The sequence below is a fragment of the Hemiscyllium ocellatum genome, chromosome 31, assembly GCF_020745735.1.
Source record: "Hemiscyllium ocellatum isolate sHemOce1 chromosome 31, sHemOce1.pat.X.cur, whole genome shotgun sequence".
NCBI lineage: Eukaryota > Metazoa > Chordata > Chondrichthyes > Orectolobiformes > Hemiscylliidae > Hemiscyllium > Hemiscyllium ocellatum.
This window is the reverse complement of record NC_083431.1, coordinates 34,411,495-34,417,525: the sequence shown is the minus strand read 5'-3', so window position 1 is coordinate 34,417,525 and position 6,031 is coordinate 34,411,495.

Here is a 6,031-nt window from a genome sequence, read left to right as displayed (position 1 = left end):
AACATTGGTATCCTCCCACTTCCTTCAGACCAAAGGGGTGGCCATGGCATCCGTATGGGCCCCAGCTATGCCTGTCTCTTTGTTGGCTATGTAGAACAGTCCATCTTCCGTAATTACACCAGCACCACTCCCCAGCTCTTCCTCCGCTACATTGATGACTGCATTGGCAGCACCTCGTGCTCTCGCGAGGAGGTTGAGCAATTCATCAACTTCACCAACACATTCCACCCTGACCTTAAATTTACCTGGACCATCTCTGACACCTCCCTCCCTTTCCTAGACCTCTCCATCTCTATTCATGACGACCAACTTGATACCGACATTTTTACAAACCCACCAACTGCCACAGCTACTTGAATTACACCTCTTCCTACACCACCTCCTGTAAAAATGCCATCCCGTATTCCCTATTCCTCCGCCTCCACCATATCTGCTCCCAGGAGGACCAGTTCCACCACAGAACACACCAGATGGCCTCCTTCTTTAGAGACCACAATTTCCCTTCCCACGTGGTTAAAGATGTCCTCCAACGCATCTCGTCCACATCCCACACATCCGCCCTCAGACCCCACCCCTCCAACCGTAACAAGGACAGAACGCCCCTGGTGCTCACCTTCCACCCTACCAACCTTTGTATAAACCAAATCATCCGCCGACATTTCCGTCACCTCCAAACAGACCCCACCACCGGGGATATATTTGCGTCCCCACCCCTTTCCGCCTTCGGCAAAGATCGTTCCCTCTGTGACTACCTGTTCAGGTCCACATCCCCCTTCAACCCACCCTCCCATCTTGGCACTTTCCCCTGCCACTGCAGAAATTGCAAAACCTGTGCCCACACCTCCTCCCTCACCTCCATCCTAGGCCCTAAAGAAGCCTTCCACATCCATCAAAGTTTTAACTGCACATCCACCAATATAATTTATTGTATCCGTTGCTCCCGATGCTGTCTCCTCTACATTGGGGAGACTGGATACCTCCTAGCAGAGTGCTTTAGGGCACATCTCCGGGACACCCGCACCAATCAACCACACCGCCCTGTGACCCAACATTTCGACTCTCCCTCCCACTCTGCTGAGAACATGGAGGTCCTGGGCCTCCTTCACTGCCGCTCCCTCACCACCAGGCGCCTGGAGGGAGAATGCCTCATCTTCCACCTCGGAACACCAGGGCATCAATGTGGACTTCAACAGTTTCCTCATTTCCCCTTTCCCCACCTCACCCTGGTTCCAAACTTCCAGCTCAGCACTGTCCCCATGACTTGTCCTACTTGCCTATCTTCTTTTCCACATATCCACTCCCCCCTCCCCCCCTGACCTATCACCTCCATCCCCTTCCCCACTCACCTATTGTAATCTATGCCTCTTTCTTCCCACCCCCACCCTCCTCTCACTTATCTCTCCACGCTTCAGGCTCTCTGCCTGTATTCCTGATGAAGGGCTTTTGCCCAGAACTTCGATTTTACTGCTCCTTGGATGCTGCCTGAACTGCTGTGCTCTTCCAGCACCACTAATCCAGAAATTGGTAAGCCACTGACAACTGCGGAAATCAGAAACAAAGACAGAAATTGCTGGGAAATCTCAGTAGGTCTGGCAGCATCTGTGGGGACAAAGCAGAGCCTGAAGAGGGGTCTCTGGACCTGAAACATAAACTCTGCTTTCTCTCCTTCCTCATAAACTGGTACTGATGCATTCTTTGTTCCAGCTCAGCAAAGCAGTTCAAACAACATCAAGGCTTGGGCTGATAGGTGATATACACAAAATAAAAGATACACAGCACAGAGAAAGCATGCCGGCAGCTATTTGAGCCTCCCTTCTATCTTATCTAAATCTAATAACAAAACCTGACATTCACTTCTCCCTTGTATGATTGTCCAGCTTCCCATTAAATGAATACTCCTCTATGCAAGTAATATTTGCCTCACGAAAATTGCCAGACAATGTGATTTCCAACAAGAAAGAGTCCAATCACCTTCTGTTGACAGTTAATGATACTGGATTAGAGTGGTGCTGGAAAAGCACAGCAGGTTCCAGCACCACTCTAACCTAGACTCTGGTTTCCAGCATCTGCAGTCCTTGTTTTTACCTAGTTAAAAATGCTGTATTACCCTTGCCAAATAATGCTCCACTCAGCTTTCCAAATACTTCGGAAGAATGGGTAAATTTATCCCCAGAAGTCCTCAAAACTCTAGGGAAATTGAATCATTTTGGAGAAGGCAACAAATCAGAGAAAGGTTACCCCTGTAAATAGAACAGAACCAGTGAGGAGCTGCTCCTCCAATCCCAAGCCAAATCTTTCTTACGTTTGCGAATGATATGCCCACGGCAGCCTATCTCTGTTGGGGAGAAATCTTCTGCTGCAAATGGGCCACCTGTCAGGAGTGTTAGAGTTTGGGGAGAGCAGTGGAGAAAGTGGATGTAAGATAGTGGGGATGTGATGTCACATTCCTGGATTTCCCTACCTAAGGGCATTTTGGGTCAACCTACTGCACATGAACTGCAGTAGTTCAAGAAGCTCACCATCACTTTCTAAAGGTCAATTAGGGATAGGCAAAAATGCTGGCCAGCCAATGACACCCATGTTCCCTGTGTGAATTTAAAAAAACACTTTCCTGGATGTGCACTGTGTCAACAGCACTCAAAAGCTTAATACCATCCAACAGAAAGCAGGTCATTTGTTTGCCCTCCCATTAACCATCTTAAATACAGAGGAATCTCGATTATCCAAAGGATGGGCAGGGAGTATTTCATTCAGTTAATTGAATTCCAGATAATCGAATGCTGGATAACACAGGTTAGCCAAGCATCGGGACCTTGCGATCTTGCTGGATAATCCAAAATTTGGATAATCAAGTGCCAGATAATCAAGGTTCCTCTGTACTCATTCTCTTCACCTTGGGCACTCAGTGGCAGTTGTATAAACCATTGATAAGGTGCAATGCAGCAACATGCCAAAATTCCTTCTCCAATGCCTTCCAAACCAGTGACCTCCATCATCTAGAAGGTCAAGGGTAGCAGATACATGGGAATGCCTCCATCTGCAAACTAGTCCATTCCTCCATCAGGTTAAGAACCTACAGTTCACTCTTTAACAGGACTGCAGTGTATCAACACACAGAAACCAGAGGGATTCAAGATGACAGCTGACGACTATCTTCTCAAGAGTAATGAAAATTGGGCAATAAATGCTGGCTTTGACATCAATTTCTATATGCCATAAATTAATTAATCCATTCCTTTTGTTATTTATGGAATATTGATATATGTAAGTTCACTGCTGTATTTTCTTACCTAGCAATACTGATTACACTTCTAAGTCAATCTATTGATAAGGAAGGGCTTCATAAAGGCCTGATCAGAAAGGAAACTTCGCTACAGTATTCCACTTTAGACTTCACTATTGCAACTTTAAGAATGTCATCATCCATGTTCTTCCTTTAATATTTCTTTTCCCCAACATATGTTATTTCATGTTTCTCTGCATTTTGTCTCCCTGATGTGGAGGAGACCACATCGACAGACTTCATCTGCTAACAATCTCTCGATGTGGTTTCCCCTACATCAGGGAGACAAAACGCCCATTCGTGGAGCATTTCAGGGAACATCTCTGAGACACATGCACCCAACAACCCCAATCCCCTGTGGCCAACCACTTCAACTCCCCCTCCCACTCTACAAACGACATGCAAGTCCTGGACCTCCTTCACCACCAAATCCAAGCCACCTAACAACTGGAGGAAGAACACCTCATTTTCTGCCTGATGACTGTTCAACCACATGGCATTAACGTCAACTTCAACCGAGGGGGGAAATTAGCTAATGCTCTTCGGGAGGGTTTAAACTAATGCAGCAGGGCATGGGACCTGAATTGTAGTTCCAGTGTACAGGAGGTTGAGGGTAGTGAGGTCAGGGATAGATTTACAAGGTCGTGAGAGGACACTGGCAGTCAGGATGTTGGTTTGAAATGTGTGTACTTCGATGCCAGGAGCATCCGGAATAAGGTGAGTGAACTTGCAGCATGGATTGGTACCTGGGATTTTGATGTTGTGGCCATTTCAGAGAATTGGTTAGAGGAGGACAGCAATGGTTGTTGTTGATTCTGCGACCTAGATGTTTCAGCAAAAACAGAGAAGATAGTAAAGGGAGGGTGGGGGGGGGGTGGCATTGTTCCTAGCGGGGAGATTTGCTTATGCTCTTCAGGAGGGTTTAAACTAATGCAGCAGGGGATGGGAACCTAAATTGTAGTTCTAGTGTACAGGAGGTTGAGGGTAGTGAGGTCAGGGACAGGTTTACAAGGTCATGAGAGGGTAGATGGTAAATGAGGGGGTGGTGGCATTATTAATCAAGGATAATATTACAGTAGTTGAGATAAGGTTTGAGGATTCATCTACTGAGGTAGTTTGGGCTGAGGTTAGAAACAGGAAAGGAGACATCACCCTGTTGGGAGTTTTCTATAGGCCTCCGAATTGTTCCAGGGATGTTGAGGAAAGGAGAACAAAGATGATTCTCAATAGGAGTGAGAATAACAGGGTAGTTGTTATGGGGGATTTTGACTTCTAGGAGAAAGTGAGGACTGCAGATGCTGGAGATCAGAGCTGAAAATGTGTTGCTGGAAAAGTGCAGCTGGTCAGGCAGCATCCAAGGAGCAGGAGAGTCAAAGTTTCCGGCATGAGCCCTTCTTCAGGAACTGACTAGGAATACCATAGTTCAAGTTGTTTAGATCTATAAGTTTTTGTTCTATGTGTATAGGAGGGTTCTGACACAGTATGTAGGCAGCCCAACAAGGGCGATGCCATATTGGATTTGGTACTGGGGAATGAACCTATGCCAGGTGTAAGATTTGGAGGTAGGTGAGCACTTTGGTGCAAGTGACCGCAATTTGGTTATGTTTACAGTAGCAATGGGCAGGGATAGGTATATACTTTAGGGAAAGAGGTATAACTGGGTGAAAGGCAATTATTATGTGATTAGGCAAGATTTAGGATGCATTAGGATTGGGAAGGAAACTGCAGACAAAAGACACATTGAAATGCTATTCAAGGACATCTACCGCGGGTCCTCAATAAGTATATATCTATCGGGCAGAGAGGTAGTTGTCAAGACAGAGAGCCATGGTTTACTAAAGAAGTTGAAGCACTTGTCAAGAGAAAGAAGAAGGCTCATGTGAGGATAAGGCATGAAGGCTCAGTTAAGGGGCTTGAGAGTTATAAGTTGGCCAGAAAAGATCTAAAGCCAGGTTTAAGAAGAGCCAGGAGGTTACATGAGAATTGTTGTTGGTAGATAGGATCAAGGAAAACCCTAAGGCCTTCTATACATATATTAGGAATAAAATAATGACTAGAGTAAGATTAAGGCCAATCAAAGACAGTAGTGGGAAGTTGTGTGTGGAATCTGAGGACAGAGGGGAAGTGCTTAATGAATACGTTTCATCAGTATTCACATTGGAAAAGGGTAATATTAGTGAGAATATGAAGTTACAGGCTACTAGATTAGATGGTATTGCAGTTGACAAAGAGGAGGTTTTAGCAAGTTTGGAAGATTTGAAATAGATAAGACTGCTGGGTCAGATGGGATTTATCCTCATGATTCTCTGGGAAGCTAAGGAGGAGATTGCAGAGCCTTTGGCTTTGATCTTTATGTCATCATTGTCAACATGAGTAGTGTCAGAAAACTGGAGGATAACACTAACCACAATTCAGGTTCCCATCCCCCTGCTGCATTAGTTTAAACCCTCCCAAAGAGCATTAGCAAATTTCCCCCCACCCCAGGATGAAGTTGACGTTAATGCCGTGTGGTTGGAGGATAGCAAATATTGTTACCTTGTTCAAGAAGGGGAGTCAGGAGAACCCTGATTATTGTAGACCAGCGGGCCTTACTTCAGTTGTGGGTGAGGTGCTGGAGAAGGTTATAAGACATAGAATTTATAATCATCTGGAAAGGAGTAATTTGATTAGCGATAGTCAACACAGTTTTATGAAGGGTAGGTCGTGCCTAAGTAACCTTATTGAGTTTTTTGAGAAGGTGAGAAGACA